Source organism: Periophthalmus magnuspinnatus, chromosome 16 (assembly GCF_009829125.3).
Source record: "Periophthalmus magnuspinnatus isolate fPerMag1 chromosome 16, fPerMag1.2.pri, whole genome shotgun sequence".
NCBI classification, from domain to species: Eukaryota; Metazoa; Chordata; class Actinopteri; order Gobiiformes; family Gobiidae; genus Periophthalmus; species Periophthalmus magnuspinnatus.
Window position 1 is genome coordinate 30,530,744 of NC_047141.1, and position 25,026 is coordinate 30,555,769.

Genomic DNA, 25,026 nt, shown 5'->3' on the forward strand with positions numbered 1-25,026 from the left:
TGTCCGAAAAATGAAAACAGAGGTCCACCTCCCAGTAACAGCGCCCCCTCAGGCCCAGGCAGCTCAGGACATGGGGGTGGTCGTATGTGAACCTGTCGTCATGATCTGGATACTCCTGCTCCTCCTCCACACGGTCACAGTCCGATCGTCCTCAGACAGAAGAGAAGTCTGTGAGCTGTGTTTAGGTCCAGAGAGAAACTCACAGGAGTCTGAAACACAAAACATTGATCTTATTATTTTGTTCTAATTGTCTCTACGTTTAGTGGGACGGTACTTCAATGGATGTGACTTCCTGATACGCCGCCATAACTAAACAGAGGTGGGTTTTTGACCATCATAGATCAGAATCTATCTTCCAACTCTACGGAAGATTTCAAACTGAATCATGTTATTAGAACATAAAACACATATATATATAATATATAAAATTTCTGACAAGATATAGATGTAACTTACTCGGTTTACATCTATATCTTACCAAGAAATCTAATAGATTTTTGGTCTTAAAAAAACTTACTAGTTCATATGGGTTAAACAATATTTACTCAGGAATTGGAAATAAATTGTGTAAGTGTTTGAATGTAGAGTAATTTAGCTTTTTACTAATTTATTTATGTGTTTTGGTTTGTCAGCCCCAACAGCATCATTAACAAACCAAAGACAATTGAAAGAATTGAAAATGTTGGAAATGAAAGTAGATCTTCAAAATGAGAAACAATGACTTCTTAAAAGAACAACTGGCAACAGGTCCTTTCATTTTTAAAAATGTTCATAATCATTCCAGAATATTCACTTGTGTTGTCTTGTGAAATATTAAAATTGGTTTGACAATCTGAGAGTCATCTGAAAATGGTGGTAAATATTCATTTGTATTTGTTTACATTACAGCTCTCAGGAAAACTGACCCAGGTTTCAGCTCCACTGGCTGCAGTCAGGTTTCTGATGAAGCAAATGACACTTCTGACACAGAAGCAGAAAGTGTCAATGCAATATCATCAGAAAATGATACTGAGAATTCATCAGCTGATGAACAAAAGAAGAAAAGAAGAATGAAGAAGAGAAGAGTCACTGTCACTGAAATTGTATTGTCAGAGAGGTAAGGTTTTACTTTATACTTACTTTATTTAACCATGTCACTTCTGAGCCAAGGCAGGGTTGGACATTGGGCATTTGTGGCATTTCTCCACTGTGCAATCTTCCAAACAACCAAATCCACATGACCATGATGGTTTTAAATTGAGGTTAAATGCAAATTGTATTGACTCTTTTCCCTGTGCATACCAACATACTGAACTCTAAATGATCTATCCATAACATAGACCTGCTGAACCCTATAAAATCTATTTGGCCTCATTACACATTATTCTAATAACAGCTATGCGATGTCTTCATCTTCACAAGTGTATAAACGTGGTTCCCCGCTATTTTTGCCCTGAAAATTGTGAAACATGTTTTTGAACTCATCCAGTGAATAATTAGGGTGTTAGAATGTGGGTAAAGGAGATTTGAGTGTAGAACACTGCTATTTTAAATATTTTATCTTTTATTCTTTCCATTTTCTTATTTACACTTCAAAGTCCAAGAGAAGTGGTGGCCAGATACCAGAAGATTTTGAAGATATTCAAGCGAGGTGGCACCACGGCTCGGGCCTTCAAAAAATATGGGGTGGACTGTAGTACAGTTGTCATCACTGCTCCAATTGCCAAACTGTACATAGGCGCTCCAGAAAAGTACAAACAAATGATGCAGACTTACAGTAGAGCTGTGAAGCTGTCAGTGTTCACAGCCCAGTGTTCACTGGCTCTTTCTGAAGATGCTGAGGTAGAGCAAAAGGTCAAAACTCTGAAAGATTCAGGGAAGCTAATTCCTTTTAAACCTAAACAGTAGAATGTATTCATTCTTAAAAAATAGAGAGAATCTATAAGGTTCTGTGGCCTGTACAGTCGGTCTAATGCAGAATAAGCTCTTCTTTAGGTACCAGTGGTTGCCCTTACGAGCCTATACAGGAATGCAGGACAGTGAAGTAACTGAACAGGCCTATAGGGGCGACCACTGGTACCTAAAGAACACCTATTTGATAGGGTTTGAATGTTTTTTTGTTTTTTTATGTGACCTCAAAACTGTAAAGGCACATTTATTGATAAGTTATATGTTTTTTTAAACATTTGATGGCCAGATTTTTGTTTTTAATCAAAGTTCTTTGAGACCTTTAAAAGAAGAGTTCACAAACGGAGTCGGGGTTGAAAGTTCATAATAAGATGTTTATAAGATGTTTAACAGACAAAACGGATTTCAATTGTTTATAAATGTTCTGAAAAAATGTAACACACATCCAGATGTTTTGTATCCATGTTGCTTGGCTTGCTTTTTCAAGGACAGTTGATTCCCACCTCTGTTGAAGTTAAAATTCAGGGGGAAATGGGTCATGACACTCGGGGCTTAGATAATGTCTAGTACAGTACCTTAACAAATAGCAACCACAGGATAACATTATATTTTATATGTTTGTGTTGGTATAACATGCATAATACGCCCCTCAGACGCATCCCTCCCATGTGATTCAGAAAAGATTTAACCACAGCATTATACAGTTTTTAAGAGTGTTTTTACAGTCCATCCATGAGTGCGCTGTATTTCATTGCCTTGTTTAAGGATTGCTCATCAGGCCTATTTTCTTCCTCTGTGTGCGTGTGATAAGACTCATTGTCATATCCATGGATGTTGTTTAGGGTTAGGGTTAGTTTGGATGTCGGCCAAGTCGTCAATGGCTTCACCTCATCCCAAAAAAGCAGAGTTACAAAGGGCTTCACAACAAAGTAAAAAAAACACAATACATAAAAATAAGGAAAAATAAAATGCAAAACAGAGAAATGCAAAGAAAAGATGCACACATAAAACCGGACAATTTATAAAAAGGCCTGGCAATAAGTGAGTTTTACAGAGTAATTTAAAACATGATAATGATGGCACAAGCCTTATCTCTTCAGGTAGATTGTTTCAAATCTGACTTTGGAACAGCTCCAGAGACCTGCCTGAGGATGTGAGGATGTGAGGCTGCACGAGGGCTCACAGGCAGGGGCGGCGCTGCACATTTTTGGTTGGAGTTATGCAGGTGCTAAGTTCTTTGATGGTGGCGCTGACTTAACATGTTCATTTATCGTCTTATATGGCTGCGAGCGCATCCTCTCGATCTACCATGTCTGCTTGGCTGTTTTAAACAAGTTTAAATGTAGTTAGCCCCTGTGGTGATTCAGGAAACATAATATGGACTTTTTTATTGTACTTTCATGTTGTATACTCTCTGGTTGCTAATAAACTGTGTAAATGAAAATTGGTGCTTTAAAAGTTATAAGTAAAATCTTAAAATCAATTCTAAAACACCCAGGCGGCCAGTGAAGGGAAACTACAGTAAAAACATACTGTGAAACATCCCAGGCAAAGCAACACAGGGGGTGACCTTCAACATATTATATAATATATATATATATATATATATATATATATATATATATATATATATATATATATATATATATATATATATATGGTTGAAGGTCACCCCCTGTGTTGCTTTGCCTGGGATGTTTCACAGTATGTTTTTACTGTAGTTTCCCTTCACTGGCCGCCTGGGTGTTTTAGAATTGATTTAAGATTTTACTTATAACTTTTAAAGCACCAATTTTCATTTACACAGTTTATTAGCAACCAGAGAGTATACAACATGAAAGTACAATAAAAAAGTCCATATTATGTTTCCTGAATCACCACAGGGGCTAACTACATTTAAACTTGTTTAAAACAGCCAAGCAGACATGGTTAGATCGAGAGGATGCGCTCGCAGCCATATAAGACGATAAATGAACATGTTAAGTCAGCGCCACCATCAAAGAACTTAGCACCTGCATAACTCCAACCAAAAATGTGCAGCGCCGCCCCTGCCTGTGAGCCCTCGTGCAGCCTCACATCCTCACATCCTCAGGCAGGTCTCTGGAGCTGTTCCAAAGTCAGATTTGAAACAATCTACCTGAAGAGATAAGGCTTGTGCCATCATTATCATGTTTAAATTACTCTGTAAAACTCACTTATTGCCAGGCCTTTTTATAAATTGTCCGGTTTTATGTGTGCATCTTTTCTTTGCATTTCTCTGTTTTGCATTTTATTTTTCCTTATTTTTATGTATTGTGTTTTTTTTACTTTGTTGTGAAGCCCTTTGTAACTCTGCTTTTTTGGGATGAGGTGAAGCCATTGACGACTTGGCCGACATCCAAACTAACCCTAACCCTAAACAACATCCATGGATATGACAATGAGTCTTATCACACGCACACAGAGGAAGAAAATAGGCCTGATGAGCAATCCTTAAACAAGGCAATGAAATACAGCGCACTCATGGATGGACTGTAAAAACACTCTTAAAAACTGTATAATGCTGTGGTTAAATCTTTTCTGAATCACATGGGAGGGATGCGTCTGAGGGGCGTATTATGCATGTTATACCAACACAAACATATAAAATATAATGTTATCCCTGTGGTTGCTATTTGTTAAGGTACTGTACTAGACATTATCTAAGCCCCGAGTGTCATGACCCATTTCCCCCTGAATTTTAAACTTCAACAGAGGTGGGAATCAACTGTCCTTGAAAAAGCAAGCCAAGCAACATGGATACAAAACATCTGGATGTGTGTTACATTTTTTCAGAAACATTTATAAACAATTGAAATCCGTTTTGTCTGTTAAACATCTTATAAACATCTTATTATGAACTTTCAACCCCGACTCCGTTTGTGAACTCTTCTTTTAAAGGTCTCAAAGAACTTTGATTAAAAACAAAAATCTGGCCATCAAATGTTTAAAAAAACATATAACTTATCAATAAATGTGCCTTTACAGTTTTGAGGTCACATAAAAAAAACAAAAAAAACAATTCAAACCCTATCAAATAGGTGTTCTTTAGGTACCAGTGGTCGCCCCTATAGGCCTGTTCAGTTACTTCACTGTCCTGCATTCCTGTATAGGCTCGTAAGGGCAACCACTGGTACCTAAAGAAGAGCTTATTCTGCATTAGACCGACTGTACAGGCCACAGAACCTTATAGATTCTCTCTATTTTTTAAGAATGAATACATTCTACTGTTTAGGTTTAAAAGGAATTAGCTTCCCTGAATCTTTCAGAGTTTTGACCTTTTGCTCTACCTCAGCATCTTCAGAAAGAGCCAGTGAACACTGGGCTGTGAACACTGACAGCTTCACAGCTCTACTGTAAGTCTGCATCATTTGTTTGTACTTTTCTGGAGCGCCTATGTACAGTTTGGCAATTGGAGCAGTGATGACAACTGTACTACAGTCCACCCCATATTTTTTGAAGGCCCGAGCCGTGGTGCCACCTCGCTTGAATATCTTCAAAATCTTCTGGTATCTGGCCACCACTTCTCTTGGACTTTGAAGTGTAAATAAGAAAATGGAAAGAATAAAAGATAAAATATTTAAAATAGCAGTGTTCTACACTCAAATCTCCTTTACCCACATTCTAACACCCTAATTATTCACTGGATGAGTTCAAAAAACATGTTTCACAATTTTCAGGGCAAAAATAGCGGGGAACCACGTTTATACACTTGTGAAGATGAAGACATCGCATAGCTGTTATTAGAATAATGTGTAATGAGGCCAAATAGATTTTATAGGGTTCAGCAGGTCTATGTTATGGATAGATCATTTAGAGTTCAGTATGTTGGTATGCACAGGGAAAAGAGTCAATACAATTTGCATTTAACCTCAATTTAAAACCATCATGGTCATGTGGATTTGGTTGTTTGGAAGATTGCACAGTGGAGAAATGCCACAAATGCCCAATGTCCAACCCTGCCTTGGCTCAGAAGTGACATGGTTAAATAAAGTAAGTATAAAGTAAAACCTTACCTCTCTGACAATACAATTTCAGTGACAGTGACTCTTCTCTTCTTCATTCTTCTTTTCTTCTTTTGTTCATCAGCTGATGAATTCTCAGTATCATTTTCTGATGATATTGCATTGACACTTTCTGCTTCTGTGTCAGAAGTGTCATTTGCTTCATCAGAAACCTGACTGCAGCCAGTGGAGCTGAAACCTGGGTCAGTTTTCCTGAGAGCTGTAATGTAAACAAATACAAATGAATATTTACCACCATTTTCAGATGACTCTCAGATTGTCAAACCAATTTTAATATTTCACAAGACAACACAAGTGAATATTCTGGAATGATTATGAACATTTTTAAAAATGAAAGGACCTGTTGCCAGTTGTTCTTTTAAGAAGTCATTGTTTCTCATTTTGAAAATCTACTTTCATTTCCAACATTTTCAATTCTTTCAATTGTCTTTGGTTTGTTAATGATGCTGTTGGGGCTGACAAACCAAAAACACATAAATAAATTAGTAAAAAGCTAAATTACTCTACATTCAAACACTTACACAATTTATTTCCAATTCCTGAGTAAATATTGTTTAACCCATATGAACTAGTAAGTTTTTTAAGACCAAAAATCTATTAGATTTCTTGGTAAGATATAGATGTAAACTGAGTAAGTTACATCTATATCTTGTCAGAAATTTTATATATTATATATATATGTGTTTTATGTTCTAATAACATGATTCAGTTTGAAATCTTCCGTAGAGTTGGAAGATAGATTCTGATCTATGATGGTCAAAAACCCACCTCTGTTTAGTTATGGCGGCGTATCAGGAAGTCACATCCATTGAAGTACCGTCCCACTAAACGTAGAGACAATTAGAACAAAATAATAAGATCAAATGTTTTGTGTTTCAGACTCCTGTGAGTTCTCTCTGGACCTAAACACAGCTCACAGACTTCTCCTTCTGTCTGAGGACGATCGGACTGTGACACGTGTGGAGGAGGAGCAGGAGTATCCAGATCATGACGACAGGTTCACATACGACCACCCCCATGTCCTGAGCTGCACTGGCCTGAGGGGCGCTGTTACTGGGAGGTGGACCTCTGTTTCATTTTTCGGACACACATTCCCCTCTCTCCTCTGTAACAAACCTGGGGGTCAAATTTGACCCCCACCTCTCCTTTGACAATCATGTCACCTCCATCTGCTAAACTGCCTTCTTTCACTTCCGTAATATCTCCAAACTTCGCTCTTCTCTCTCCCTCCCTGCTGCAGAGAAGTTCGTCCATGCCTCTGTCTCTTCCAGGCTTGACTACTGTAACGCTCTCCTCATCGGGATCTCTGGCAGGAGCATTCAAAAGCTCCAGTATGTCCAAAACAGCGCCGCCAGGGTCCTGATGAGGGTGCGTAAACACGAGCTCATCACCCCCATTCTTCACTCTCTGCACTGGCTCCCCATTCACTTCCGCATTCAATACAAAGTCCTCTTGCACACCCATCACTGTCTCCACGGTGCGGCCCCCACCTCACTGAACTGCTCACACCACACACCTCCACTAAGACTCGGTCAGGCCAACAGCACCGTCTGGTCATGCCCAGGACACGGCTCAAGACCATGGGCGACAGAGCCTTCTCAGTGGCTGCTCCCCGTCTGTGGAACGCCCTCCCAGACCATCTCAGGGCTCCACAGATGGTGGATGCTTTTAAAAGAGGACTAAAAACTTACCTTTTTACCTTGGCCTACAGATAAACACCGGCTATTGTTTTATTGCTTTGATTTTAACTGACACACTGATTTTAATTGTCTTCTGTCTTTAATGTCTTTTTTGCACTGTAGCACTCTGAGATTTGTTGTTCAAATGTAAAGTGCGTTATAAATTGTATTATTATTATTATTATTATTAGCGGGGAGGTCTCTATAGCGGTGAGTTACAGAGGGATCAGACGGAGTGGACGGGAGAGTGTGTTTGGAAACAATGATCAGTCCTGGAGTCTGTGTATCGGTGCTGATGGAGGGTATTGGGTCTATCACAACAGAATAGGAACACGACTCCCCCTCTCCCATTGTTTAGAGAGAGGGGGCGTGTCCTTTGGTACAGGGGACGTGTCCTCTGATGAAGGAGCCAGAGTGGGCAGAGTGGGCATTTTCCTGGACTCTGAGGCTGGAGCTCTGTCCTTCTATGTGGTCTCCTCTAATGGAGAACTGTTCCACCTCTGGACCTTCTCCTCGTCCTTCTCTGAGCCTCTGTTCTCTGGGTTTATACTGTGGGGAGAAGGTTCCTCTGTGACTCTGGTGAAAGAGACGAGACGGTATGGGTATTAAAGAGGGGGGTATTTGACTTCTATGGGTATTAAAGAGGGAGTATTTTACTTCTGTCTATCAGAGGTCAGATGGGTTCAGGGTCAGTAGGGTTCAGTCACATGGGGTCTGAGTTTCAGTCATGTTCTACTGGAATCATTATCTTCTTCCTCAGTAACTGTCGTAACGGTGGGTGTAGCGGACCAAAGAGTGCAGACTCGGGGCAGATCTACAGGGTTTATTTACAGTTTGTGACACAAAATACAGAACTGAGGGTTGATCTGGTGGTGAGCAGGAAGCCAGGTGTGGGCCAGGATCCAGGAGCGGAGCATAGAGTGCAGCGGAGACAACGATGCGGGCAGCACCAGGGCAGGGAGCAGAGTGCAAACCAGGGTCCAGTAACGTGGAGTGCAGAGATAAGCCAAGACAGTACCAGGGCTGGGAAGCAGGGTCAGAGCAGGGTCAGAGCAGGGTCAGAGCAGGGTCGGAGCAGGGTCGGAGCAGGGTCGGAGCAGGGTCGGCGCAGGGTCGGAGCAGGGACAGTCCAGCAAGCAGGGTGAAGACACGCGTAGGACCCGGCACCGAAACAGGATGTAGAAATGCAGGAACGACAACGATCTCACGCCGAGTGTCTAGTCCTGGCTCCACTTATACTCCGCAGCAGGTGGGAGTAATTGCGCTGATGCGCTCCAGGTGCGCACGGGAGGAGCCAGGAACTCCGCCCAGCTCCAGGCTCAAACAGGTGAGGGAGGGGAAAGCACACAGGGAGACAGATAATGCAGGATCATGACAGTAACACACAGGGAGTTGTTTAAGTTGGTCTTTTTTTTACTCTTGCATGTTTGAGAAATGCTAAAACTGCTTTTGACATTTGCATTTAAAGAAAACTTAGATGGACCAAGGATTGTTTGAGTAAAAAAAATCATTTGTTTGTATCAAATATTTCCATTTGGTTCTAAATGTGTCATATTTGCTTTTTCTGCATAAAAAGAACTCAACATTAAGGAAAAGTGTTTGTTCCACTTCAAAATAGAGAGTAAAGCTCTGAAAGCTGGAGGCTGGTGTTACTGTTCTGAAGTGTTCCTCATTTTCATCAATATCTTGTGTTTTTATAAATTTAAACTTTTTTAAATGATTATTTTCTGTGTAAACGTGTCACTTTTAAAATGTTCAGATCTGGTTTAAAACTCCTGCTTTACACAAACTGAATCTTGTGAACTGTAAGTCATGTTATAATGCTGTTCCTTTCTCAAAACCATCCCTGGTGTTGTGTTTTGTTTCATTCACATATGTTTCTGAAGAGTTCTTCTGAAGTGTGCAGACGCAGATCTTGCTTGCGCCTGCTGCTTCCTTCTTTACTTTGCTTTTTAATCATTTTAATTTTTCCATTGCTGGAAAATGTGTTTAGTTATGATTTTCATTTAAGTAAACCAAGACTTTTACACCATTTTTGCATTTTTTAAATAAAAATTCTGATGAGCCAGCAACATGTCCAGGAGAAGAAACAAAAGGATTTTTTTCTGTGAACACTGTCAGAACTATCAACAAATTAATGAGCCACAAGCAGAGGTATTTGTTTTAGAATCTGAAAGAGGACTTCACCGGACGCTCCCTGTGACCTCCAGTGGTAAGAAGCCCACAGTTACTTTCAGAGAAGAGGCTGAAAAAACGGCTACTTTCTTCTTAAACCTGAGTGATACAGTGTCTTTTCCAAAACTTTGTAAAGACAAGAATGCCAAACCAACGCAACAAGTGACAAGAGACAAAGCTAATATAGTTACATCACCCAAAATACAACTTACAGATTTTTACCACTGTCACAGACTGATGTTAAAATAAAAACAGAAAATGGATTTTTGTCACAAACCAAGAACAATGAAGTTGACAAAAGATCACAGGCAGACAGGAGATCTGTGCCAAACGTCAGGGTCAGAGACACGCTGCTGTTAGGAGACGGTGCTGTCAGAGATGTGCAACACACCGTTTCTGAGATTACAAAACTCCTGCCAAAAGGTTTGTCAACACACCGAAGAGTTAAGGTAAGGCAAGTTTATTTGTATAGCACAATTTTTACACAAAGTAATTCAAAGTGCTTTACAGAATAAGAGAGACATTAAAATCAGACAAATAAAAACATAAATAATCACAAATAATCATAAAATTAACATTAAAAGAGAAGAGTGCAGAATAAAAACCTTTCAGTCGTATGCACAGATAAACAGAACAGTTTTGAGCCTGGATTTAAACATTGTCAAAGTAGAGGCCTGTCTCACATCTTCAGGAAGAATGTTCAAGGGTTTAGCTGCATGTTTAGTCATGTTAAACAGCTGATTGTGCACGTGGGTGCAGTTGACACCAGAATGGAACAGACTGAAATCTTGAAAAGGGATTTCATTAAATTATTTGAGGAGCTTGATAAAGTGGAGGTTAAGACTTTCATCAGTGGACGTCTTCCTAACATAGACAGAAGGAAGATGAACAAATTTACCCGGCTGCTTCAGCTGAACACATGGCTGTTCAACACATGTGCACTCAGAGGACAGCACTTAGCACTACTTTGAGAACTTTGATCTATTCTGGAAACGAGACGACCTGTTCAACGGAAATGGGCCCCACCTGAGCAGAGGTGGAGTAAGAGTGCTGACGGATATCCTCCTCCACGCTCTGAGGCACCGGCCAGAACATGGTCCTGGGCCAGTGAGAGAAAAGAGGAATGAGAGAAGAATTCCTTCTGCGCCAACCAGAGACTGAGCCAATGTGTCAGCACCACCAGCAGCACCACAACTACAACCACCATCTACTCCAGCGAAGGAGTCACCACCAGCAGCACAACCATCTCCCCCAGCGAAGGATTCAGCAGCACCACCACCTCCCCAAGAGAACAAATCAGCATCACCACCACCTTCCCCAGTGAAGGATTCATCTCCAGTGTCACTTCCCCCAGGGCCCTCGTCACAGGCCTTGAACCTGTCTGTGACAGCCCCACATCACCTCCCCTGCCCACAGACCAGCCCTGGGTCCCCTTTGCTACATCTACTCCCTCTAGGGCAACAGTCAGTCGATTCCCGGCCAATGCAGCGCAAGTCTTGGTAGTGAATCCATTCTTTGTTGACTTATGTAGAATGTAAATAATTCTGTCAAAAGGTCGATGTCAGAAGTGAGATTCGAACCCATGCCTCCAGGGGAGACTGCGACCTGAACGCAGCGCCTTAGACCGCTCGGCCATCCTGACACGGTCCACAGTGACACTTTGTTGTTCCACGGGACAGTGACACAGAAAAACAACATGAATTCATTCAGGATTTGCCAGAAAATGAGGAACGCTTCACGAGTTTGCGTGTCATCCTTGCACAGGGGCCATGCTAATCTTCTCTGTATCGTTCCAATTTTAGTATATGTGTTAGCGAACTAACACAACTGCAGAGTGTTCCAACAATGTTTAAAAAGCACCTTTGAGGCGCTGCTCCCACACTCACGGTGTATGGAACCTCACATCCTGGACCAAAGAAATCCATGTGTACAGATGACGATACATTGCGTGTGAATATGTCCCACATCTGTGTGTACTGTGTCGAGGTGGCCAAGTGCTTGAGCCCTTGCCGTTGCTCCCCTTCTTACTTATGCAGCGTTGACCGGTCTGGTTTCACATTTAACTTCCTCCTTGCTCTGGCGCTAAGAGCTGAATAGGGTAGCTTCAGCTGAAACTGGAGACAGTTTCAGTGTAGTTAGCCCCTCCCTTCAGATAGATATAAGGCAGTGCCCATGGGCAATCTGACCAGAACTGAAGAAGCGGCTTGGATGAGCAGCGAAACATCTTCACTCTTACAACGCTTTTTTCAGTGGATAGATTTAAACTTCATCTTTTGCTTTTTCCTAAGCTTCAGACCAATTTGTCCATGCAGTTTTCCACGCTTTTGCTCACATAATGTTAGAATCACTTGAATGAGGACTTGTATCCTGGATCGTCACAGTAGAAGTCTGGTGTTTTTCCAACTGCCTCCCATGTGACTGTGGTCTTGTGCCTTGGCTGCGCAGTATACAAAGTTCTCTTTAAAGTTTAACACAGCACTTTCTCTATCTTTCCTTTTGCTCATATAATGGACAAGTTGCCTGAACAGGGACTTGAACCCTGGACCCTCAGATTAAAAGTCTGATGCTCTACCCACTGAGCTACCCAGGCCCTTAACATGAGAGAATTTAATGAAGAATGGATCAAAAAATACAAGGGACAAAAGGGATTTGCATTCCATGGGATGGAATGCAAAAGCCTTCACCTGCACAACTGATTTGGCAATGTCCTAATTAACTTAGAAACACTGCACTTCCCTGACCGGGAATCGAACCCGGGCCGCGGCGGTGAGAGCGCCGAATCCTAGCCACTAGACCATCAGGGAGACACTGCTCAGCTGCATTTATTAGACAGTACTATTGATTCATCGGTGTGGTGTTTGGAAAAATTTAGAAGATAAAAGTGTGCATTCTGTAAAGACATAGGCCGTGTCCCAATTCGCCAAATGCACCCTTTGAAGGGTCCCTTCGAAGTACTCTTCAAAGTGTAGTTTGAAGGTTCCGGTCGAGAATCTGCCCTCCTCAGTGTAGCCGCCGTCTCGCTGAAGTGGGACAGGCCTACACCACGGACCGCACTTCCACCGCTGTCTTTGAGCGTACGATACGCACATTACGTACGTTATTTTTAATGATTTATTATTGAGAGTGCATTGGTGGTATAGTGGTGAGCATCGCTGCTTCCCAAGCAGTGGATACGGGTTCGATTCCCGGCCAATGAATTCTTCTCCCCACAATGGTAATTGTAGTGTACTGTACATGTAGTAAAAAAAATGCATATATACTTCAATCCAAGTGGCTGATTTCTTAAAACAGATCTATGATTAGACATTTTAAGGCTAATTTTGTCTGCTATGTGTACGAATGCCCAGAAACTGAATGCACAAGGCTCCTAATTTTATGTTAACAGGTTTGAGTCCCTGTTTCAGAATCAGAATCAGAATCACTTTTATTGATCCCCGAAGGGAAATTCTCTTAGTTAACAGATGCCACAACCACAGGATAGAATTAAGAATAAAAATAAAAAGTCATTTAAATAAGAATAAACTCAACTCAACCAATCAGCAGAGTGTTGCAGTGGAAGCATGCTGGACCCTTAAACCAGAGGGTGATGAATTGAAACCTTCCCCTGCTAATCCTGGCTCTTCAGATGTTGCACAGGAGGTAATTATTATAGAAAGGAGTCTCATCTGGAGTGTCTTTCAGCAGACTTGCAAAGTGTAAAGCGTGTGCTTACCTGGTAGGCGCTCCTTTCCTCGTTGTTCCCCCTTTTGCCCACACATATTTAATGCAGAAGACGCTGACCTCCTAATTCTATGTTAGTAGATTTTTACTCCCACACAAACACACAAGCTAAGAAGAGCAGAGTGGCGCAGAGGAAGCGTGCTGGGCCCATAACCCAGAGGTCGATGGATCGAAACCATCCTCTGCTAAAGTTGTCTCCTCTGATATGGGACACCAGGCTTTCATCATAGAAATGAGAACTATTTTGAAAGATAAAATTATATTCCAAATCTAAATTCACTGTGGACCTTGACCATTTAACATTCCCTTTATTTTATGAGACCTTTGTGTAAAGGTGTGAAAGACCTCTCCCCCATCTATAACTCCATCCTCAGACCCAGAACAATGAGAACAATAGCAGGCTTGCTAAGAGCTGGCTAGGGTAGTTTCAGCTGAAACTGGAGACAATAGATGTTTACAGTTTCAGTGTAGTTAGCCCCTCCCTTCAGATAGATATAAGGCATTGGCCATCGGCAATCTGACCAGAACTGAAGAAGCGGCTTGGATGAGCAGCGAAACGTCTTCACTCTTACAACGATTTGTCGAGTTGATAGATTTAAATCTCATCTTTTGCAATGTTTAAAAAACATTTTTGAGGCAATACTCCCTTGCTCACGGTGTGTGGAACCTAACATCCTAGACCAAAGAAATCTATGTGTACAGACGACGATGCGCTGGCCGTGAATATGTCCCCTTTATGCGGCTGCTTTTGCAGCATTCACCAGTCTGTGTTTCACATTCCACCTCTTACTTGATGATGAATTCTTCAAGGAAAATGAGGAACGTTTCACGAGTTTGAGTGTCATACTTGCGCAGGGGCCATGCTAATCTTCTCTGTATCGTTCCAATTTTAGTATAAGTGTTAGCGAAGTAACACAACTGCAGAGTGTACCAACAATGTTTAAAAAGCACCTTTGAGGTGCTGCTCTCACGGTGTATGGAACCTCACATCCTGGACCAAAGAAATCCATGTGTACAGCTACGTTGCACATGAATATGTCCCACATCTGTGTGCACTACATCGAGGTGGCCAAGTGCTTGAGGCGATGGACTGCTAATCTATTTCACGCCGCATGTGTAGGTTTGATGCCCATCCTCTTCGCAGCCCTTGCTGTTGCTCCCCTTCTTACTTATGCAGTGTTGACCAGTCTGGGTTCACGTTCAACTTCTTCCTTGCTCTGGCATCTGTGTTGCTGCTCTCTGGTCTCTCTTACTGTCATCCATGTGCACCTATTCTCAATGCCATAATGTGACTAGACCAGGGGTCGGCAACCCGCGGCTCCGGAGCCGCATGCGGCTCTTTCAGCCTCATACTGCGGCTCTGCGTGACTTGGGAAAATAAATTTTAAGTATTTAATTGAAGTGTATTTTATTTGTGTTAGCTCTTTCTTGTGCTAGTTTAAATTGGAAGATTATTATGATCTTAAAATAAAATTATATTTTCTTATTTTTCGTTGCTCAAAATAAGTGTCACACTCGTGGAACAATGTTAAAAACAAACATGGCTCACGTCTCACAGACACAGCTCACAGTCCTGCGTAAAGAGCCCTGATTTTCAGACGCTGTGCGCACAGGGGTCAGGAGCAACTTTGGCCCGTCCCTAATGACACACTAATAAGCTCGTCCGTAGATGTATCATGAAAATCCTGCTGGAAATTGCCACAGAAATCTATTTGATGTAGTGGCAAGTTTATTATCTGCTCTTGTCTCCGCGATGACGTATCACGTATAACACATCAGACACGTCGCTCAAAAGTAGAGCCACAAGCGAGTGAAAATGAGCCAAAACAAAAGTCTTTGGAGAGGTTTTTAACAAAGGAGAAAAGGCCAACTGAGGAACCAGAAGAGGAGACGACCTCTAAGAAAAAGAACGATCAATTTAACAGACAACACCAGGAGTCCTACTTAAAATCTGGGTTTGTCGCTACAGGTTTTTGTCGCTCAGCTGTCGCAAATGAGGCAATGAAACCCTCAACACTACTTTGGCACATGGAGAATAAGCACCTGGGATTAAAGGATATGCCTTTAGAGTTTTTTGAAAGAAACTGCGGAGCAGAGTAGACATAATCACATAATCAGCACAGGGCTCCCTCTGATGCAGCGGTGTGGTGGGTTGTATTTTTTATGCACTTAACTTATTTTTGCCATATTTATCTGCCACGCGTAGAAGGCTTGTCCGTGAAAATAAAACCGACATTATTCCGTTACATTATTATTATTATACACAGTGTTGTCTTCATTTTAGATGTCAAACTATTTGCAGCTCCCAGTGTTTTATTTTTTTCGTGGAAAGTGGGTCCAAATGGCTCTTTGCATGTTAAAGGTTGCCGACCCCTGGACTAGACCAACAATTTTAAGGGTCTTAAAAACCTTCCCAAGCAGGCATTGGTGGTTCAGTGGAAGAATTCTTGCCTGCCACGCGGGAGGCCCGGGTTCGATTCCCGGCCAATGCAGCGCAAGTCATGGTGAATCCATTCTTTGTTGACTTATGTAGAATGTAAATAATTCTGTCAAAAGGTCGATGTCAGAAGTGGGATTTGAACCCACGCCTCCAGGGGAGACTGCAACCTGAACGCAGCGCCTTAGACCGCTCGGCCATCCTGACACGGTCCACAGTGACACTTTGTTGTTCCACGGGACAGTGACACAGAAAAACAACATGAATTCATTCAGGATTTGCCAGAAAATGAGGAACGCTTCACGAGTTTGCGTGTCATCCTTGCGCAGGGGCCATGCTAATCTTCTCTGTATCGTTCCAATTTTAGTATATGTGTTAGCGAACTAACACAACTGCAGAGTGTTCCAACAATGTTTAAAAAGCACCTTTGAGGCGCTGCTCCCACACTCACGGTGTATGGAACCTCACATCCTGGACCAAAGAAATCCATGTGTACAGATGACGATACATTGCGTGTGAATATGTCCCACATCTGTGTGTACTGTGTCGAGGTGGCCAAGTGCTTGAGCCCTTGCCGTTGCTCCCCTTCTTACTTATGCAGCGTTGACCGGTCTGGTTTCACATTTAACTTCCTCCTTGCTCTGGCGCTAAGAGCTGAATAGGGTAGCTTCAGCTGAAACTGGAGACAATAGATGTTTACAGTTTCAGTGTAGTTAGCCCCTCCCTTCAGATTAATATAAGGCAGTGCCCATGGGCAATCTGACCAGAACTGAAGAAGCGGCTTGGATGAGCAGCGAAACATCTTCACTCTTACGCTTTTTTCAGTTGATAGATTTAAACTTCATCTTTTGCTTTTTCCTAAGCTTCAGACCAATTTGTCCATGCAGTTTTCCACGCTTTTGCTCACATAATGTTAGAATCACTTGAATGAGGACTTGTATCCTGGATCATCACAGTAGAAGTCTGGTGTTTTTCCCATGTGACTGTGGTCTTGTGCCTTGGTTGTGCAGTATACAAAGTTCTCTTTAAAGCTTAACAACATGCCAGTAGAGACAGCACTTTCCCTATCTTTCCTTTTGCTCATATAATGGACAAGCTGCCTGAACAGGGACTTGAACCCTGGACCCTCAGATTAAAAGTCTGATGCTCTACCGACTGAGCTACCCAGGACCAAAAAATACACAAGCTTTTTAGGCTAAAAGGTTGGATCGAATCTGGTACCAAAGTCATACCTGACACCCATCTGACTATGGTCCTGCACAGTGCAGTGAGGTTTGGGAATAAATCTCATATGGTTCACTGTACCTGTGGAGCTATACCAGAAACTCTTTCCTAAGTTTCAAACTCCACTGAAAATAAATTTGTCCAGGATGTTTTTCACGCAGAATACAGAGATTTTGCCCTCAGATAAAAAGTCTGATACTCTACTGACTGAGCTATCCAGGCTCTCAACAAAAGGGATTTGCATTCCATAGGATGAAAAAAAAATGCACAAGCCTTCAGCTGCACAACTGATTTGGCAATGTCCTAAGCAACTTAGAAACACTGCACTTCCCTGACCGGGAATCGAACCCGGGCCGCGGCGGTGAGAGCGCCGAATCCTAGCCACTAGACCATCAGGGAGACACTGTTGTTGTGATTTTGGGCGTTACAAAAATAAATGAATTGAATTGAAATTGAATTGAATTGAAATTGAATTGAAGTTTAAGACTAGATTGAAAGCCCACCTTTTCTCCCTGGCATTTAATACTAGCTACACAGGATATCTTGGTGTTTTATTGTACTTTTCCTTTGTATAGTGTGATCTGTATTGAACTGAATTGAAGTAGTCCTTCTGACCAAACGTAGGTCAAACTCTTCAGATGAATGCCCACTGCTCCTGACAGATTTGATACTCAATACTGACTCCAATACTACAATGATAATTAAAAAACACTCTTTCTTTAGACAATAAAATGTAATTTTCAACATTAAATCATAGTAGTTTCTTTTCTGTTCCCATGTGGCTTTATATCTGTGTCATCCAGTTGGTGGTTCCATCGTGGTCGTAGTGTGTGGTCTTATACTTGTTCTGATACAGCTCAAGATCATTCTAAAGCTTTTCAGGAAAGATTCATTTCTGTCATGTGAATGTGACATTTTTAGATACCTACACAAATGAGTATCTAGTTTCAATACTAGTTTTAGCATCAGTATCTGAGTTTTGATACTATTGACAACCCTAATACGTCATAATTATACAAAAATAGACTCAAACAAATTTTTATTGTTTTTAATGCTCATCAAAGGTAAAGATGGTCTCTGTGTGTTTACGTCCTCTGCTTCTTGTTGTTGGAAGTCTGAGGCCGGTTAGAACTGTGAGAGGCAGACCTCCTCTGCTGAAGGATCATTCCTATTTTTACAGCCTGAGCGACGTACCGGCCTTTTACACCCTCAGGTAGACGCTCCCACTGTGGAGAACACAAGCACATACATTTGTTAATATCATTTCATGCATTTCTGGTCCCTCCAAGTTTTGCAGTCAATGAACTTTGAAAGTGGGACTAAGCACATAAACTCCGCCCACAACCACAAACAGAAGCTGAGGGTAAAAGGAACAGTGTGATTGGTCAAACAGGAGTGCACACTTCAAACCTCGCTCCTGCAGAGAGGTGTTTGTGATCACACACTCCTGGCATAAGTGTTTAGTTCCACTTTAAAGGCCCCGTACCTGATCATTTTCATGTATTAGAGCAAAATTCATACGGATAAATTGTTTGAGCAGATCTTGAGGTCAAAATAAGTCTGCTGTCTACTTATCTATCTGCATCTAATTATAAAGCATTATATTGTCTGTTAATCAGGAAGTACACAGTACACATGCTAGTTGTTGTAAATGTGATGGCGAAACTGAAAAGCGGGTATAAATTCATCGTGGTGAATAATTAGGATGTTCAGAAAGTATAAGGTAAGTGAGGAATAACTTTGGATTGCTGCAAACGGTTTCAAATGAATTAGTTCTGTTTTTCTTGTTTTTGGACAGTGAAAATCAGGTACAGCGCCTTTAGCATTTGTCTTTAGGTTAAGCCTGATTGTAATAATCTTTCACTCATCAAATTAAGTTTTACATAAGGCTCTTCAGCACTTTGAATTATTTTGTATTAGCATGTTAGCATTAGCAAAGGCATTTTATAGGAAGAACATAGAAAAGACTTGTTTCAGACTTACTCTTTTTTGCAGCACAGCGTTCAGGACCATCGTGTTTTTGGTCCGGAGCTCAGTCTTGACCTTCTCCCACTGATGCTTTTTGAAAACAGAAAAGGCTGTGGGGGCCTCAGCAAGAGGTGTGGGGCCCATGGATGCAGGAGCAGGGGCTGTGGGGGCCTCAGCAAGAGGTGTGGGGCCCATGGATGCAGGAGCAGGGGCTGTGGGGGCCTCAGCAAGAGGTGTGGGGCCCATGGATGCAGGAGCAGGGGCTGTGGGGGCCTCAGCAAGAGGTGTGGGGCCCATGGATGCAGGAGCAGGGGCTGGACGCTTTGACTCTGTAAGTTTGGCTGTCAAGGGTCTAGAAAACGCAGAGTCCAGCCGGTGGAGAGGAGGGGTGTGAAGTATGGAATCTGTGGGCTCCAACGCAGTATCATGGGCCTCAACCAAAGAGCGAGGCTCCTCAAACATAAAGTCCAGGACCTCAAATCCAGGGGTCTCAAACACAACAGTAGGGTCCACGGACACAGGAGGAGGGTCGATGGACAGAGGAGTGGGGTCCACGGACACAGGAGAAGGGTCGATGGACACAGGAGGGTCCACGGATACAGGATTGGGCAGAGAACAGATGGCCTTAAACATAAAGTCAAGGACGTCAAATCCAGCGTCCACAGACACAGGAGCGGGGTCCATGGACACAGGGTTGGGGCTCATGGACACAGAAGAGAGGGCCGGGCGTTTGGACCCAGGACCCTCATCATGAGAAATTTTACGTTTTCTTGTCCCTCGACAGTGCGGAGACTTGGGAGGAGGGACGTCAAACACAGGAGTAGGGTCCATGGACACAGGAGTGGGGTCCATGGACACAGGCGTGAGGTCCACAGACACGGGAGCGGGGTCCATGGACACAGGGTTGAGGCTCATGGACACAGAAGAGATGGCCTTAAGCATAGAGTCAAGGACATCAAATCCAGGGTCCATGGACACAGGGTTGGGTCTCATGGACACAGAAGAGAGGGCAGGGCGTTTGGACTCAGGACCCTCATCATCAGAACTTTTACGTTTTCTCGTCCCTCGACAGTGCAGAGACTTGGGAGGAGGGACGTCAAACAATGGAGTAGGGTCCATGGACACAGCAGTAGGTGGAGCAGTAGGTGGACTGTCCTCTGTACGTATGTCCTCCTCCTCATCGCCAGGCGTAGGGATAATACGGTCCAACCAGGCGTCTTCATCCTCATTATGGTCTACCCATGGATAAGATAGAGGGTATTTAGTAGCGCAGAAGACGTCAAGCAGGCGGTCTTCTACCACCTCGGGTTCGGCCAGTGGTACCTGAACATAGTCAGGTACAGGGTTTGGTTCTGGAGGACATGGGGACCGGAAATCACGGTCCACCTCAGCTTTGAGAAAGTCCTCGATGTCCAACCAGTGGTCCAGCTCTGTGGTGGACTCAGTATGGCCCATTTCTGGGATGAGTTCATTCTCTCGCGGGGCACTCAGGAGAGACATGATCTCTAACCTCAGGTTGAAGGAGGCCATGTTGGGCTCTTTGAGCGACAGACAGAGGTGAATCTGCAATGGAAACAAATGCATTTTAATACTGTGTTTAAAGTAAAGACGATGTTGATGTGTTTTGTGTTGTTTTAAGGTCAAACTTGTAGTAGTATGCACATGTCGTTCATGATTAAAGTTATAAAAAGTGAATCTAAGCTGTATCTTGTACATAAGACAGTAAAGGGCCTGCAATCAACTACACTTCAAGATGTGTTACTGTTCATTTACATAATTGTCAAATTCTAAATATAACAAAAATCGTTCTAAAATAGAAGAAATAGTAGGTTATTCAAGTTTAAGTTAAGTTAAACCAGGCTACAATTGTAGCTTTAGTTCACATTTTGATCTCAACTTTCTGCAGTAAACACTAGATTACTGTAAACTAAATGAATTTTAATGAAATGTACTGCTATGAAATTCCTAAAACCAGTCTAAAAATGTGCTCACAACACTGTCAACAAAGTTAAAATTGATATGGCAAAGAAATATCTGAGAAATTTGCGTTCACGTCTTTGGTACACTTCAGATCATGGTTAACAGTTTGCACTAAGTCAACGTGTATGTGCATAAACAAATGCAACAATCATATTCACCTGTAGTACTCAAAAATCTGTTTAGGAAGCTGAGGAGTTTTGGAGGAGTTTTGAACTAATGCTGTGTAAAGTCAGGAGCTGACGGGAAAAGGTGCTTTCAGTTCGCTGACTAGTCGAGAAATGAGCCAAGTCTGTGCCGTACAGCCCCTTATAAACTTTTAGGATTCTAGAATCCGATGCTGATGCACATCACCATAGCAACCCCCCCCCCCCCCCACACACACACACACCCCCCCCGCGAGAAACTACTACTACTACTACTGCACATCACCATAGCAACGCTCTGACACAGCTGTGAGGGTGTGTGCAGGTGTGCCCCCCCCCCCTCCCCCACACACACACACGCACCCCCCCCCATATATATATATATATATATATATATATATATATATATATATATATATATATATATATATATATATATATATATATATATATATATATATATATATATATAACATTCTCACAAAATTGAATTGTGAGAAAACAGGTATTATCTGACAACACCTTCAAGACAAAAACAACCACACAGTGAACCAACCACAATGTGGTGGAAATTTAAGTATACTGATGTTGTGGAGAAAATATTCTTGTATGTCGTTGCAGAGACCCAGAGCGCGTGTGCAAAGGCTCTGTCCCCATGGCGCAGGAAACTGTGTTGTTCTACCTGCCTAAGTGCACTCATGGCTTTGATGTGTTGAGCTCAGATGCTCTGGAGGGAGACTTGACACCAGAAGGCTGCCAGTCTGTGGCTGGGGCAGGTCTGGGCCCTGTCCATATCTGCTATAACTAAGAATAAACCTTTTTGTATTTTTTCACCTAGAATTTGTGTAGTATTTTTCCACAACAATAAATGTACAAAAATAGTGTCACACAACAGTATTTGTGATCATTGTCATCTATTTAGTATTTTAGAATGTAAGAGCAGGATGTTGTCAAACCTTTATATTTTTTTGTCATTAATGCATTTGATTACAGCTCAATATATTGGTACACAGAGGTACTACGATAAATGATAATATTATAACAATTTTATGCCACTGACACAATAATAATAACAGTGTAAAATGATTCTAATAAACCATTTTAAATAAGCAGTAGCATTAAAGGCCTGAGCTGCAACAGATAATGCACTATTACTGCTCAATAATAGAAATAGTCACTTATTCACCTTTTATAGCCCAAATGTAACTGTAAATGATGAGATTTGGGATATTTTTGTTGTACTACAAAGAAATTGTATAAACTGGAGAAATATTGAGCCACAAAATCTCTTCTCCCAGCTTTTATATATATATTTCATATATTGAACGAAAAGTGGATATAGTGATTTGGTGACAGACCTACATTACAGTCTCTTATAGACACACAGCTTTACATATTATTCATTCACTCCATGCTCTGTGGTGGTAAGCTTCTATTGTAGCCACAGCTGCCCTGGGACAGACCACCACAAATCACTCACCACATGTAGAGTTGTAGAGTAAGAGGACAGGGGGCGCTGTGTGCTCTGCTTGTGTCTTGTGACTATTGGTTCATATGTTTCACTGATTATTTTCTAACTGTTTCTGTTTATTTTGGTAATTCTTCATTTTTACTGAGACATAAAATACTTACAATAAATAAAACATTTAAACACTTAAACGCCCCTTTTATCCATTTTGACATTTCCCACTATTTCATTTCAGTTACTGCCAAAGACACCACATTTTGTGGAAAGGCTTAACTCTGAAGCTGAAGTTTTTAGTTCCCCATTTTTCTCACAACATCCCTTATCTGTTAAAAAAGGCAGTTTGAAAACTTTTCCAGAAAACTGAGGTCAGGGGATAATGGGATACATTTTGTATGTGTCAGAAAACTTCAACTCTGTCTAAAATTTGAAGTTTTTGGCATTTCAAGTTTTTGTGTAGGATTAGATAAAGTCACTCTCAAGACCGACATAAATGTTCACTTACAAAAACAGATGTAAAAATTATTCATATTTTTAACATATATACATACATACATATATATATATATATATATATATATATATATATATATATATATATATATATATATATATATATATATATATATATATATATATATATATATATATATATATATATATATATATATATATATATATCCATCCATCCATCCATCCATTTTCTTCCGCTTATCCGGGGCCGGGTCGCGGGGGCAGCAGTCTAAGCAGGGACTCCCAGACTTCTCTCACCCCGGACACGTCCTCCAGCTCCTCCGGTGGGACCCCAAGGCGTTCCCAGGCCAGCCGAGAGACATAGTCCCTCCAGCGTGTCCTGGGTCTTCCCCGGGGCCTCCTCCCGGTGGGACATGCCCAGAACACCTCCCTAGGGAGGCGTCCAGGAGGCATCCTGAGCAGATGCCCGAGCCACCTCAGCTGGTTCCTCTCAACGTGTAGGAGCAGCGGCTCTACTCCGAGCTCCTCCCGTGTGACCAAGCTCCTCACCCTATCCCTAAGGGTGCGCCCGGCCACTCTGCGGAGGAAGCCCATTTCAGCCGCTTGTATCCGCGATCTTGTCCTTTCGGTCATTACCCAAAGCTCATGACCATAGGTGAGGGTAGGAACGTAGATTGACCGGTAAATCGAGAGCTTCGCCTTCCGGCTCAGCTCCTTCTTTACCACAACGGACCGATACAGCGACCGCATCACTGCAGACGCTGCACCGATCCGCCTGTCAATCTCACGCTCCATCCTTCCCTCACTCGTGAACAAGACCCCGAGATACTTGAACTCCTCCACTTGGGGCAGAGACTCACCACCCACCCGGAGAGAGCAAACCACCCTTTTCCGGTCGAGAACCATGGCCTCGGATTTGGAGGAGCTGATTCTCATCCCAGCCGCTTCACACTCGGCTGCAAACCGCCCCAGTGCCTGCTGCAGGTCCTGGCTCGAAGAAGCCATCAGGACAACATCATCTGCAAACAGCAGAGATGAAATCCTGTGGTTCCCAAACCAGGCCCCCTCCGGCCCCTGGCTGCGCCTAGAAATTCTGTCCATAAATATAATGAACAGAACCGGTGACAAAGGGCAGCCCTGGCGGAGTCCAACATGCACTGGGAACAGGTCTGACTTACTGCCGGCAATGCGAACACAGCTCCTGCTCCGGTCATACAGGGACCGGACAGCCCTTAGCAAAGAGCCCCGGACCCCATACTCCCAGAGCACCCCCCAAAGGACACCACGAGGGACACGGTCGAATGCCTTCTCCAGATCCACAAAACACATGTGGACTGGTTGGGCATACTCCCATGAACCCTCGAGGACCCGATGGAGAGTATAGAGCTGGTCCAGTGTTCCACGACCAGGGCGAAAACCACACTGCTCCTCCTGAATCCGAGGTTCGACTATCGGTCGGATTCTCCTCTCCAGCACCCTGGAATAGACCTTACCGGGAAGGCTGAGGAGTGTGATTCCCCTGTAATTGGAACACACCCTCCGGTCCCCCTTCTTATACAGAGGGACCACCACCCCGGTCTGCCATTCCACAGGTACTGTCCCCGACCGCCACGCGATGTTGCAGAGACGTGTCAGCCAAGACAGTCCCACAACATCCAGAGACTTGAGGTACTCAGGACGGATCTCATCCACCCCCGGAGCCTTGCCACCGAGGAGCTTGCCAACCACCTCAGTGACTTCAGCCAGGGTGATGGACGAGTCCGCCCCTGGGTCCCCAGTTTCTGCTTCCTCCTCGGAAGACGTGACAGTGGGATTGAGGAGATCCTCAAAG

At 42.7% G+C, this 25,026-nt stretch overlaps 9 non-coding genes across 9 annotated transcripts; 1 reads left to right on the top strand and 8 right to left on the bottom strand.

Annotated features, from left to right (window-relative positions):
* Positions 1-11,343: 11,343 nt before the first annotated feature.
* On the bottom strand, positions 11,344-11,426 carry trnal-cag (transfer RNA leucine (anticodon CAG)). Its single transcript has one exon. It is a non-coding gene; the product is annotated as a tRNA-Leu (tRNA).
* Positions 11,427-11,503: 77 nt separating this feature from the next.
* LOC117384499 (U6 spliceosomal RNA) lies at positions 11,504-11,609 on the bottom strand. Its single transcript, XR_004542488.1, has one exon. It is a non-coding gene; the product is annotated as a U6 spliceosomal RNA (small nuclear RNA).
* A 692-nt stretch (positions 11,610-12,301) lies between these two features.
* Positions 12,302-12,374, bottom strand: trnak-uuu (transfer RNA lysine (anticodon UUU)). The gene has a single exon. It is a non-coding gene; the product is annotated as a tRNA-Lys (tRNA).
* Positions 12,375-12,516: 142 nt separating this feature from the next.
* trnae-cuc (transfer RNA glutamic acid (anticodon CUC)) lies at positions 12,517-12,588 on the bottom strand. Its single transcript has one exon. It is a non-coding gene; the product is annotated as a tRNA-Glu (tRNA).
* Positions 12,589-14,314: 1,726 nt separating this feature from the next.
* LOC117384505 (U6 spliceosomal RNA) lies at positions 14,315-14,420 on the bottom strand. The gene has a single exon (XR_004542493.1). It is a non-coding gene; the product is annotated as a U6 spliceosomal RNA (small nuclear RNA).
* Positions 14,421-15,925: 1,505 nt separating this feature from the next.
* Positions 15,926-15,996, top strand: trnag-gcc (transfer RNA glycine (anticodon GCC)). The gene has a single exon. It is a non-coding gene; the product is annotated as a tRNA-Gly (tRNA).
* A 69-nt stretch (positions 15,997-16,065) lies between these two features.
* Positions 16,066-16,148, bottom strand: trnal-cag (transfer RNA leucine (anticodon CAG)). The gene has a single exon. It is a non-coding gene; the product is annotated as a tRNA-Leu (tRNA).
* Positions 16,149-16,225: 77 nt separating this feature from the next.
* LOC117384496 (U6 spliceosomal RNA) lies at positions 16,226-16,331 on the bottom strand. Its single transcript, XR_004542485.1, has one exon. It is a non-coding gene; the product is annotated as a U6 spliceosomal RNA (small nuclear RNA).
* Positions 16,332-17,492: 1,161 nt separating this feature from the next.
* Positions 17,493-17,564, bottom strand: trnae-cuc (transfer RNA glutamic acid (anticodon CUC)). Its single transcript has one exon. It is a non-coding gene; the product is annotated as a tRNA-Glu (tRNA).
* Between the last annotated feature and the right edge of the window lie 7,462 nt (positions 17,565-25,026).